This window comes from Schistocerca nitens, chromosome 3 (genome assembly GCF_023898315.1).
Source record: "Schistocerca nitens isolate TAMUIC-IGC-003100 chromosome 3, iqSchNite1.1, whole genome shotgun sequence".
Taxonomy (NCBI): Eukaryota; Metazoa; Arthropoda; class Insecta; order Orthoptera; family Acrididae; genus Schistocerca; species Schistocerca nitens.
The window spans coordinates 508,846,715-508,860,767 of NC_064616.1; the positions used below are offsets into that span (position 1 = coordinate 508,846,715).

At 43.1% G+C, this 14,053-nt stretch overlaps 1 protein-coding gene across 1 annotated transcript in view; it reads left to right on the forward strand.

Annotated features, from left to right (window-relative positions):
- Positions 1 to 2,192: 2,192 nt before the first annotated feature.
- LOC126248432 (uncharacterized) overlaps positions 2,193 to 14,053 on the forward strand; it is a 108,954-nt gene continuing 97,093 nt past the window's right edge. Inside the window, exon 1 of the mRNA XM_049949404.1 lies at positions 2,193 to 2,349. The gene's annotated coding sequence lies outside the window, so the exon portion shown is untranslated. The remainder of the gene's footprint in view (positions 2,350 to 14,053) is intronic.

The following is a 14,053-nucleotide window of genomic DNA, read 5'->3' on the forward strand; positions in this document are numbered from 1 at the left end:
TTAGTTAAGACAACGGCTCACGGGATCAGGAAAGGGATGTGAGGCGGTCGCTGTCCCCTTCTAGAAAAAAAATCCATCTTCACAAACAGAATACACGTCCTGTCTTGCCACAGAGACCGATGTGGCAGTTCAGTATCACGGACACTATTTGATCAAAAGCATACGGACATCCATATGTAATGCTGAACTGACCACTTGATGTCACGAGAGGCGGACCCACGAGGTTAAAAAGGAGGCGGAGAGTGTAGGTTGTCAGGAGAGAAATAGTAACAGCAAAATAGGTCGGTCATGAGACCTAAGTGACTTCGAACGTGGACAGTCACTGAATGTAACCTTAGTAACAAATCCATCATGGACATTTCAACCTTCCTAAAGCTACCAAAGTCGACGGTTAATGATTTGATTGTGAAGTGGAAACGCGAAGAAACAAACACAGCCAAAACAAGACCTGGCAGACCTCATGTCCTCCATGTACACTCTGCGTCTCCCTCCCTCCCTCTCTCTCTTTCTCTTTGTCGTGTGGCGACTCGCCGCCGGGAGCAAGTCTTTTTAGTTCATACCATTTAGGCGACTTGCACGCCTTTGATTATGAAGTAATGATGAGGACAACTCAACACCCAGTCCCCGAAAAATCGTCGACCGGGACGGGACTGTGAAGCGGGTCCCTTCGGTTGGCATCCAGCCACGCCGACCCCGCAGCTACCGAGGCGGACGCCACCTCATGTACTGAAGCACAGGGACTGTTGAGCATTGTGGAAGGTGGTTTCAAAAAATCGCACGAAATTAGCAGAAGGGATCATTCGCGAGTTCCAAAGTGCGACCAGCAGTCGAACTAGCACAGTTACGGTGCGTAGGGAGCTAAAGGTAATGGCGTACAATGGTCGAGCAGCTACTCATAAGCCGCCACTTTTCTGTAGTCGGTGCTAAGCGACGCTCGAGAGGTTGTAAAGAGCAATGCCACTGGTCGATGGATGACTAGAAACGAGTGATAAATCACGCTATACCCTGTGGCAACTTTGGCATGTCTGGAGAATGTTCCCTGGCAACATGCGCAGTGCCAACAGAGGAGTTTGTGTTACAGTATGAGACTGCATTTCGTGGTTTAGGATGTGGTTCCCTTATTGCGCTTAAGAAAACGCTAAGTTCAGAAAGACATGAACGCATTTTACTCGATGGTCTGGTTGAAATGGCTCTGAGCACTATGGGACTTAGCCTCTGAGGTCATCAGTCCCCTAGAGCTTAGAACTACTTAAATCTAACTAACCTAAGGACATCACACACATCCATGCCCGAGGCAGGATTCGAACCTGCGCGGTTCCAGACTGTAGCGCCTAGAACCGCTCGGCCATCCCGTCCGGCACTCGATGGTCTACTGCGTACTGTAGAGAAATAAAACTTCCTGGCCGATCTGTGTGCCGGGCCAAGAATCGAACTCGGGACCTTTGCCTTTCGCGGGCAAGTGCTCTACCAAATGAGCTACCCAAGAACGACTCACGACCCGTCCTCACAGCTTTACTTCTGCCAGAAGTTTCATATCAGCGCACACTCCGCTGCAGAGTGAAAATCTCATTCTATAGAGAAATAGTTCGCAGACGATGAACGTTTGTATCACCATGACAATGCAGCCTCTCAAAGCAGCATCTGTGAGGCGATAGTGTGTAGACAATAACATACCTGAATGTACTAGGCCATCTTAGTCCCGACCTGAGCCCTATGGAACGCCTTTGGCACGAGTTAGAACGTCGACTTTGCTCCAGAGCCCATCTTACAACATCACTACGTTCTTTAGTTTCGGCTCTTGAGGGAGAACGGGCTGCAGTTACTCAGTCGACAATCAGACACCTAACTGAAAATGTCCCCATCAGAGTCGAACACGCCTTAAAGGCGAAGCGTAGATCCACCCCACAGTAATTTGCTCTAATAGGTATCGGAATACTTCTGATCAGATTATGTATAACGTAATGGATACAGACAAGCAGCAAATGTACCCAGAACCGTTTCTCGTGAAATCTGGAAAATGTTTTGTTATTTAACACGAAACTAATTTGAGTGCCCCCCTCCCTCCAAAGCTCAGAACCCGAGCACACCCTTGAAAGAGAGGCGAAACTGATGCATCTGGCTGCAGCGGCAAGTGCTTCAGCTGGGAGTTCGGCGGCGCAGGGGAAGCACGTGCTTGGCGGCAGCCGGCTGACCACGTGACACGGCTGCTGTGTTAAGGGGCGGTGGGGCTGCGCACGCCGCAGTGCTAAGACCGCCGCGCCGCTCACCCAATGCTCAGTTCTGCCCTGCCTCATGGCCCTGCGCCTGCAACAGCGCTGCTCGCCGCATCTGTTTCCATAGTTTCTTCAGGTACGTGCTTCCTGCTAGTGTCTTCAGTTACCAGACTGCTGAAGTTTGTGTATCGGAGCAAGCGTGTCGCTGCCCAAGCTCTGAAACAGCTGCAAGTCACGCAACCGAGCGATGTTTACGGGATAGGCGACGCACAAGTCGGCGTGCCCCGTGCGTGTTCTTGCAACATCGCCGCCGGCGTTGCTCCGGTATAGAAGCTACAGATAAACGTCGTCTGTCGTCGCTAGATTTTATGTCAAACATTCGAATTACATCCTGTTGATAGTACAGTTAGCATTGTACGAAACGTGGTGGGAAGAGGCAAATTTGAAGATTTTAATGTTTGCTTCGTGACTTGCTTCGCACAGTTATTTTGACGGTGTAGTCGATGCCGATGTTAATATTATATGGCGCTAAAATGTTTTTGCAACCACTTCCTAGAAATGCTGAATAAACAAATTATCAATCGCATTATCAATAAGCAAGCGTCGTGGCCAGTTTGCGAATATCCATTATTTTTTCCGTCATGCAGTTTCTTATCCATAAGTGTTTAGTCATACCCTAGTCCGTAACAGCTTATTGCCAATATTTAATACAATGTGACTGAAACATGATGGTAGTCGTGCCGCCGGTAAAAATTAATAAAAATAGATTGTTAAACAGAAGCATCGACACAGTTCACGTAATCGGCAATTATTTCTAAAACTGGCTGTTATAACGTCAGGAGAGACCACAGAAATCAGGATTGTTATTACTTCACATGCGTCGGAATCGCTGTCAATTGGAAACTGACAATAGGGTGCGATTTCTTCTGTTTAAAGCAGTAAGATATTCGGTTCTGTTTCAGTGGAAGAAGAATCACTGTCAGCGAGGAGGGTTGCATCCTCTCCAACACGGCTCAAATTTGCCTGCTGCCGTAATGGTGCCGAGTGATGTCTTATGCGCTGCTAACACTGGCTTATTGTTTAAATTGTTAGCTTGAAGTACATAGCTGTTGCCAGTAAACTGTTAAACTGTTGTTCGTATTGAAATTTAGAGCAGCATGGCTAACTGATACGGTGCGACTCGCAACGCTCGAAATAGTTTCTGTATATTAATCTGACCGTATCATAATTTTATTCTGTGAGATGGAACTCCACATAATCCAGAATACTGGAAAAAATTTATTTTAGTATTTTTTATGAACCGTTGTTGATGGCTACAGAAACACAGATACCAATACGCTACGATGGTTCTGTTCCCGTGTCACGTAGTATGTGTTGGCAAGGAATTCATTCAGACTGCTCGACAAGCTTCAATGAATAGGAAGAGAAAAGGTGATATAAAACTGTATTTAACAATATAATCAATTTATTCTGATTGTTATAATCAGGTCTTTGTTGTTAACTGTTCCATGTTCCTAGCGTAGTCGGAAAGCTGACAATTAGTGGACGTCGCAAATTAAATGAGACGGTACAGAACGTTGCGCGAGCAATGTCGAATCTTAGTTCAGTTATTTAATGTCCTCGAAAATGATCTGCCTTAATCTTGTGCCGAAACATCTCGTATATTTTGTGTCGTGTAGAACAACAAACAAGTTGTCGAAAGCTCTTACTGACAGCGCTCAAGGCACTACTCATGACTAGGGCTGCCAGATCAAGTTGACAGAATTACCGAACATTGCCTGGCGAAAGGATTTACCGAGCTTAGGGTGAGCACAGTAACACAATTAATAAAAATTAAAAATTATATTTATTATTGGTAGCTATAGATTTAAACAAATTTTTGTTGCCTTTAATTTTTTGATAAGAGTCGTTACATGTTGTAAACTTAAAATTACAGCGAATAAGTCATTCTGCGTTTACCATTTAGATACTCAGTATATTTCGAGCGCCAGACCATAAATGATACATTTGACATTCTTTCCACGTAGGTGCTTCTGCATGAAACCGCCAGTATCGTTTGATAATTTATGTTAGGCATGTATGTTGATTTTGCAAATCAATAAATAGAGAAATAAATGGAATTCGTAGAATACCGAGCCACTCATACTGGGACTGAAATACCGAACAATTTGGTAAAAAAACCGAACACCTGGCAACCCAACTCACGACCCATCCTCAGTTTTAACTGAAAATACGGAAACATTAAAGTAACTAACCTAAGAGAAAAACAAGATTACTGCACTATCCCATGTCATGAATTCGGTGAGAATCGTGCAAATACTCTATCATAATTGAAACGGTATGAAATCAGAATTCCAATGATACGAGATAATGTTATGGAACGGTCCTGATTAAGAACAAAAAGTGAAATATTTAGTTTCAGAGAAAAGTGTTCAACAAAAAAGTTAACTTGCTCTTTTATAAAGAGGAACTTAAACACTTCTATCTGGAAACAACCTGTGGAAATGGTTCTGAAAACGACAAATACTTATCAGTCTATTTCTGAAGTAGGAGCTGCACTGGGCTTCTGAGGGAAAGCATTACATATTTGATCAGTAAGTCCGAAACCTGGGAGGAATAGACTGGCAGAAAAATGTAAATCTTTTAGACATGTCAACACTGTCACACTAAACAGCAAACACAGGCGTCATTAAAGTCATTGTGTAACTTCCTCTGAGATCCTCTTAAGTTATCTTTCTTGCTGGAAAATACTGGCTGTTCCGAATAATGCTCAGAGGATGATGTGAGAAAATCTTAAGGTAATAGGAATATTACTTTTCTTGCAGAAACTAACGCTGAAGTACGAATTGAAAGTTCCGCGGATGTCAGTAGTACTCCTAACAATACTGCAGTATTGTGAGCTTCGAATGGCAGTCAAAATTCTGGTTTGTCATCATGTTGGGTGAAATGTGTGTTAATTATCTTGCCGAAATAATTGACTTTGTAGAAGAAGTAATAAATGAAATAGTTCTTTTAAAAGAATGTGCCTAACAATTCAAGAACTTAGTTGTCATGGGTGCTGTCTTTTTTCTCTACTAACATTCTAAATGTAGAATGTAGCGCTGTGTCAGTTAACTCGATACAATGATTTTACGAAACATTCCGATCAGTTTCCGCATTTGTTTTCAGATATCTGCACTAATTTGCCTGTGCTGACACGAGAGCAAGAAACCGTAGCAAGTTTAAAGCAGCCTTTTAATGTATCACGATAGCGAGAAAAATGTCTTATCTCGTAACGACGATACGCTTTCTTTGTGTTCAGCACCTCATTAGAAACAGAGTACATACTAGCGTAGACTGTGTGTGGCATATGTAGGGGATTATCCATACAGTTTGTACGAATTTGTTAGAAACCATCGCAGCATAGTGTAAGAAAGCTACACAAACCACCAAAGTAAGGCTCTTCTTATGCTTCTCGATAAGTTACCGGGTTATCATCTAATGTTCTCGGTGTCTTCCATAAATACGTAACGGTATAAATCGTTGCCACTTGATGGATCATTCGACCAGAAAAAGAGCTCTTTAACCCATATTATAATCCATTGAATTGAAACCTTTCAAATGAGACGCTCCTTCGGTTATACGTCTGCAGATACAGACTCAAGTAGTTTATAAACTTCAAGTAAGCGGATGCAAAAGTTTTGCAACCATGTAAAATATGCTGAAAGGGAGAAAGGGTTCTGAAAGTAGCTTTGTGTAGAATAAGGTAAAGAGGAATAAAGAACGTAATTATTTTCAAATGACACCATGTAACAAGCGGGCAAGGTTGTCATCTGTGATATTGCGCGGGTGGCAAGGATTGCGTCGAAAACCAGACAAGGTCGTGGCTTCCCCGTGTACAGGATACTGTTAGTATCTGGCGGTTGTCTTCCGTTCTCATACTTCTTATGCAACAGTGGTTTGTGTGTGTGTGTGTGTGTGTGTAGCCTCACCATTCTCACTCAAACAGCGTCATGAGTAGCCGTGGGCCTTAACGTCCTTTACTGTGGAAATTGAGCAGTGCTTGGGAATTGGGACCAGGATTTTTGTGCGCACTCTGATTATCTTAGCCACCTGCATCCGAATACTCGACGAAGAAGCGCAGGGTCTTACAGTGGAGATCGTGCGTTCGACTCTCATCTTGGGTGTAGATCTTCGTATTTCGAATGCGCAGTTTTAGCACATTTTTTCGCAAAAAGCGAGTAAGCATGTGTCCATTTGCCAAAAAGAGAAAACAAGATAAATGCATTGAAACAAGAACATGTAACGTTAGTGCGTAAAACTGATAAGTGACTGTATGGCAGTTCTCAGATAACATTCTAAAAATGAAAAATAGCTTCACGCACTACATCTTATCCGTTCGCAAGATACGTTCTGGCGAAGAAAATTACTTCCATTAGCTACCACTGGATTTATTTCTTAGCAGGATGGTAGAATTCTGACAAAATTTGCTAGTTTGGAATTTTAATGTTAAATTGAACCCGAATTATCTTAACACAAAGGTGTCGTGTTACCAAGAGAAAACATTTAAATAATTTTATTAAAAAAAAAAGCAGCCCGGAACTTGTATTCATTGTAGCGAGTGGTTTCAGCTGAATTAGATCACTTAAGGTCCAAAATGATGGCTTCTGATGATAACCTATTTCGGCTGAACAGGTCACAACAATATAAGTGTGTGTTCTGCACTTCAGTTTATGTATAAACTCGAAGAATATTCGTTATTACACACGAGGTCAGCAAGGGGGCGCAACGCTCACGATGGATCCGTCCGCAGATTTTGTCTCCAGTGGCAGAGGAATTGACAGTAGCACTGAACATCTTGCATTTCACCCACATTAAGGACCAGGGACGTAAATCACAATGGCACTCTTCCGGCTTTAACTCACATATTCGGAAATAAGACGAATTTCACCATTGACTCATCATGACATTCTCTGATGGATAACAATACCTTTCCTAGAATTTTTTCTCGAATTAGTCTTGAGCTGAATGCATTCACGTTGCTCTTAAGTGTTCTGTCACCTGTCCATCACCCATTACGCGGTCTTGATCTTTCTCTATCGATATGCAGCAGAGAACTTCCTTGGTCCGTCTGCAGTCGATAAGTTTGCGAATAAATGCTTTTCACATTCACAATCCATGTCTCACTGTAGCAAGTGAAAATTGGTAATACACACTCATTGTAAACTTTCTAATTCATACACATCGGAACCTTCATTTTGAAAACTCATTTTAGTTCACCAAAATAACTCTAGGCCATGATTACTCTGTTTATTTTTTCTGCCCATCTAATCGTCCATAACATACTAAATAAAACAACTTAAGGAAATTTCAGTAATTCCAGTCACTGATCGCAGTGTCGTCAGACTATAGATTTCGCTGCATAATTACCACCTTCAGACGAAAAATATTACTTCTAAAAGCATTGCAGAGTACCGCTTAGTTGGTTTATCTCCCTTCGTCCCTCCCTCCCTGAATCTCGAAAGTCCTTGTGTTGGGTCATGAAGCTGTGGAGAACCTTCAACAAGTTCTCTGGCCTGTCCCTGCTGACTTGCAGACCAAACAACGAAGAATTTACGCCTGCAGTACTGCTTGAAATCTCCTTAGCACTCCAATACGTATGTTAAGTTGTCAGAATACCACTTGTATCACGTCAGCAGTGAAAATGTAGCATGTATAGGGACCAGACAGCTATACGAACCAACAAGACAATAACTTTACATATGCGAAAGGAGATAACCGCTAACTAAGCATTACCCGGAAATGCTTTTACAAACATTTTTTGTCTGAATATGGTGATATGACTCGAAACAGTCTAACGGCACTTTGTGATCATTGACTATAATTTTTAAAAAATGATAAACGTCCTGGATAACGGTATTCGTTCGCGACAATGTTGCACCTTGTAACGACTTACCACATGTCTGTGAGACTTCATTGTCGATCTGCGCAGTTTTCATTGTGTTGACTATATATAATTTTAATACACTACGGCGCCCTTACAGTACAGTAGTACGTCGATGATGTTCTACGCCCCGTTTTGTTGCTCCTCATGGCAAGCCATCCTGGGCTTACATTTCCGCAAGATAATGCCCATCCGCACACGGCGGGAGTTTCTACCACCTGTATCCGTGCTTGCCAAGCGCTGCCTTGGCCAACAAGGTCGCTGGATCTCTTCCCAACAAAGCGTTTGGAGCATTATGGGCAGGACTCTCCAGCCAGCTCGGGTTTCGACAATCTTACCCGCATGTTGGACAGAATTTGGCACGACATCCCTCAGGATGGCACCTAACAACTGTCACTGAATGCCAAGCCGAAAAACCGCTTGCAGGAGGGCCAGAAGTGGACCAACGTTATAGACTGGATCAATTTGTGAAACTGTTTCTCTTGAATAAATCGTCCAATTTTTCTGAAATTGTGATCATTTGTTTGAATATGTACATCACATCTATAGATTTCTGTCCTATTATGGTAATTTCTTCGTGGTGCGTCTTCTTTCTTAACTTAGAGTGTACGTTGTAAGGCCTACTTGGAAACTTCATCTGTTGAGTTGTTTCAGTCGCTGATCATCTGGTGGAGCTATAAATGGCACACAAGCGCTAGTCCTTTGCAAAGCTATGACGAAACTGACAGTTTTCGTAATAGTAAACTGATATTATGGCTGAAAAAAATGCATTTTTTATCGAAAGTAGTAGTTAACGTGTCCGCAGTGTGTCCCGTACTTGCAGGAAAAGGCTATAATAACAGAGAAATATTGCAAGGTACTAAAATAATATGGTGAAGAAAGAGGATGCTAGTATGAATTGAATGTCGACAGGAAGTCTCTACAAAAATACGAACAATGTAATGACCTCGAGCAGAAAACTTCAGTGAATATTTCTCAGAGAATAATGGAATTAATTTGAGGAGACTTTCGCTGTACGAGTAACTTCCGAGCGCAAATTGTGGTGCAGGCAACGTGTAGAATCCTACCTACCTACCTACCTACCTACCTACCTACCTACTCACTCACTCACACTGTACTGTTCTACACAGGTATGGGTACTGGCAGTTTTCCTTGACCATACGGTCGAATGTCGGCGTGATTCCCGTCTCCACCTCAGAAAACCAACACTTACATGTTTAAATATAGATTTTACACCTTCAGGTAACTGACATACGTGACGTTATTCGTGAATAGCAGAGAAATTTTAGTTGTCGACCATGTTACAATGGGATAACGCCTTGGAGAAGGAAGCGGCAGGGGCACGAGTGGCTCCATCTGGTATCACGCTCCCAAAGGGATGGCGAAAACGGCTAAAGAAGTAAAACAAAATCAACCAGCTTCCGAAGTTGGGTAAAATTACGGTTATTTGCAACAGAGAAATGAGTGTTTCTTACACCTCTAAGTAGGTTCAGATAAGTAAGACGTAAACAAATAAGATGGATAATCTAATTTGTCGTCGTCACGTCTTGTTCGTCGTCTTCATTCCGAAGAAGAGTTTGATGCAGCTCTCCAAGCTACTCCATCCTGTGCATTTCTCTTCATAGCCGAATATTACTGCAACCTACACCAATTGGAACATGTTCATTGTATTCGTCTCTTGAGCTACCTCTACAATTTTATCTTTCCCCTCCCCCCATTTCCCTCCAATACTAAATGTGTAATCTTTTGATGTCTCAGAATGTGTCCTATTAACTTATCCTTTCTTACAGTCAATTTGTGCCGCAAATTTTTTTTCCCTCCTATTCGGTACCCCCTCATTAGTTCGGAGATCTATCCATCTAATTTTCAGCATTCTTCTGTAGCATCGAATTTCAAAGCAGTCTATTTTCTTATCGTCCCATCTGCTTACCGACCACCTTTCACTACCGTATAAGGGTATACTACATACTTTTAGAAAAGACATCGTAACACTTCTCATTTTTAGAAAGCCATCTTTTGTCATTGTCAGTCTACATTTTATATTCTCTCAACTTCGGCGTCATTAGTTATTCACTGCTCAAACAGCAAAACTTTCATACTTCTCTTAGTGTCTCTTTTCCTAATCTAATTCTCTCAGCATCGTCTGATTTAATTCTGCTACATTCTATTAACCTTGTTTTGCTTTAGTTAATGTTCGTGTTACAGCCTCCTTTCAAGACACTGTCCATTCCGCTCCAGCTGTTCCTCAAAGTCCTTTGCTGCCCCTGGCAGAATTACAATGTCATGGACAAACATCAAAGATCTTATATATTCTCCCTGAACTTTAATTCGTTCTCCAAATTTTTCTTTACTGATTGCTCAATGTACCAATTTAATAAAATTGGGGATAGGCTGCAAACGTGGCTCACTCCCTTCTCATGTCCTCAGTCTCTTTTAACTGCCGTCTGCTTTGTGTAAAAGTTGTAAACAGCCTTTTAGTCCCTGTATTTTACCACTGCTACTTTTAGAATTTCAAAGACAGTGTTCCAGTCAACATTGTCAAAAGATTTCTCTACAAATGATATACACTCCTGGAAATTGAAATAAGAACACCGTGAATTCATTGTCCCAGGAAGGGGAAACTTTATTGACACATTCCTGGGGTCAGATACATCACATGATCACACTGACAGAACCACAGGCACATACACAGGCAACAGAGCATGCACAATGTCGGCACTAGTACAGTGTATATCCACCTTTCGCAGCAATGCAGGCTGCTATTCTCCCATGGAGACGATCGTAGAGATGCTGGATGTAGTCCTGTGGAACGGCTTGCCATGCCATTTCCACCTGGCGCCTCAGTTGGACCAGCGTTCGTGCTGGACGTGCAGACCGCGTGAGACGACGCTTCATCCGGTCCCAAACATGCTCAATGGGGGACAGATCCGGAGATCTTGCTGGCCAGGGTAGTTGACTTACACCTTCTAGAGCACGTTGGGTGGCATGGGATACATGCGGACGTGCATTGTCCTGTTGGAACAGCAAGTTCCCTTGCCGGTCTAGGAATGGTAGAACGATGGGTTCGATGACGGTTTGGATGTACCGTGCACTATTCAGTGTCCCCTCGACGATCACCAGTGGTGTACGGCCAGTGTAAGAGATCGCTCCCCACACCATGATGCCGGGTGTTGGCCCTGTGTGCCTCGGTCGTATGCAGTCCTGATTGTGGCGCTCACCTGCACGGCGCCAAACACGCATACGACCATCATTGGCACCAAGGCAGAAGCGACTCTCATCGCTGAAGACGACACGTCTCCATTCGTCCCTCCATTCACGCCTATCGCGACACCACTGGAGGCGGGCTGCACGATGTTGGGGCTTGAGCGGAAGACGGCCTAACGGTGTGCGGGACCGTAGCCCAGCTTCATGGAGACGGTTGCGAATGGTCCTCGCCGATACCCCAGGAGCAACAGTGTCCCTAATTTGCTGGGAAGTAGCGGTGCGGTCCCCTACGGCACTGCGTAGGATCCTACTGTCTTGGCGTGCATCCGTGCGTCGCTGCGGTCCGGTCCCAGGTCGACGGGCACGTGCACCTTCCGCCGACCACTGGCGACAACATCGATGTACTGTGGAGACCTCACGCCCCACGTGTTGAGCAATTCGGCGGTACGTCCACCCGGCCTCCCGCATGCCCACTATACGCCCTCGCTCAAAGCCCGTCAACTGCACATACGGTTCACGTCCACGCTGTCGCGGCATGCTACCAGTGTTAAAGACTGCGATGGAGCTCCGTATGCCACGGCAAACTGGCTGACACTGACGGCGGCGGTGCACAAATGCTGCGCAGCTAGCGCCATTCGACGGCCAACACCGCGGTTCCTGGTGTGTCCGCTGTGCCGTGCGTGTGATCATTGCTTGTACAGCCCTCTCGCAGTGTCCGGAGCAAGTATGGTGGGTCTGACACACCGGTGTCAATGTGTTCTTTTTTCCATTTCCAGGAGTGTATATGTAGATCTGCCTTTCCTCAAACAGTCTTCTAGGAGAAGTCGTAGGGCCAAAATTGCCTCGCGTGTTCCTACATTTCTCCGCAACCGAAACTGAGTTTCCGGAGGTCGGTTTCTACCAGTTTTCCATTCTTCTGTAAGTCACTCATGTCAGTATTTTACGATTCAGAGTTGGATAATCGTCACACCCCTCAGTAACTCCTCTAGAATTGGAATTGCTACATTCTTCTTAAAATCTGAGGGTATTTCCCCGGTCTCCTAAATCTAGCACACCAGGTGGAAAAGTTTTGTTATGGCTAGCTCTTCGAAGTATAAGAATAGTTCTGAGGGTATGTGGACTACACCTGGAGCTTTGTTTCGGCTTTTGTCTTCCAGTGGTGTCAAAGTTTTCTTGCAGTATCATATCTCCCATCTCGTATGCATCTACTTCCCTTACCGTAACATTGACTTAATGTTCAATTTTCTTGTATAACTCCTAGATATTCCTTCCACCTTTCCTGTCTTTGCTTACCACTGGGTTACCATCTGGATTCTAAATATTCATGCAACTGCTCCTCTTGCCTCCAAAGACCACCTTAATTTTCCTATTGATGGTATCGACATTTTCCCCTAGTTATACAAGGATCTATTTTGTCCTGTAGCAATTTTGCACATACTGTCTCTCATGTTTTAGAGTTCTCTATTCCCTTTCTCCTGCTTCACTTTCTGCGTTTTTATAATTTCTCCTTTCGTCAGTTAAATTAAATATCAGAGTTTTTCAAGGATTTATACTAGCCTTGTCTTCTTTTTAGCTATTTTATCACCTGCTGTCCTCCTTATTTAATCTCTGAAAGCTACCCATTCTTCTTGTACTGTATTCCTTTCCTACGGTTGTCAGTCGTTACTAAATGTTTCCTTCGAGACCCTCAGAAACCTCTGGTTTCTTAAATGTATCCAAAGCCTGTCGCCTTAACTACGTACCCTTTTCTTTGTTTCTTCAATTTTAATCTACAGTTCATAAATCTACCAATAATGTGTGGTAGTCCACATCTGCTGCTGAAAATTCCTTACACTTTAAAATCTGGTTCTGAACTCTATCTTACCTTTATGTAATCAGTATGAAACCTTCCAGTGTCTCCATACGTCTTTCACGTATACAACATCTTAGCAATGTTTAAATTCTGCTCTGATCAAAATTCTACCAGTCTGTTTCGCTTTTCATTCCTGTCCCCAGGTCCATATTTTCCTACTATTTTTTACTTCTCGTCCTTTTCATACTATAGAATTCCAGTCCCTCATCACAATTAAATTTTCTTCTCCTTTATCCTTTCGTAAAATTATTAATACTGACAAATGTCTTATTCAGGTATCGGTCGAAGGTGACTGAGTTTGAAAGTGTCGGCAATGATCAGTCTGCCTCGTAATGGTTCGCAATCAGCAGTTAAAAAAAAAAAAACCTACCCAAAAGAAGTATCCTTCTTGCAGCATGTTTTAACAACACTGCATTAACTAGCCCACTTAATCTTCACTTTGGCTTTAGTTCTGCGATTTCAGCTATACAGGCTCGACTTGAGGCCCACTTCAGAGTTCCTCTACGAGGTTTCGGAGACGAAATAGAAGAGATTAAAATACTGAAGTTATGAACTGGGACATGAGACGTTTCTGGATAGCTCAAGTTTTAGGAGAGTTCCTCGCCAGAAAAAGATTCTCGGCTGGTGTCCCATTTCTACCTTACTTATGTTGTACCCTGTGTATTTTTTACTTGGTTTTTCATCCTCGCCTGTCCTCTTCATTAGTTGCTGTCTCAGAATTTAAGACAATAAAGCAGAAAGGAGCAATTATAATTTCTTTGTTCTTTATTAATAAATAATTTTTCATCAAAAAGGTTTGTGTTGTACTAGAATTGATCTAAATATTTGTAGAGATGATAATACTCATTCCTGCGAATTTTT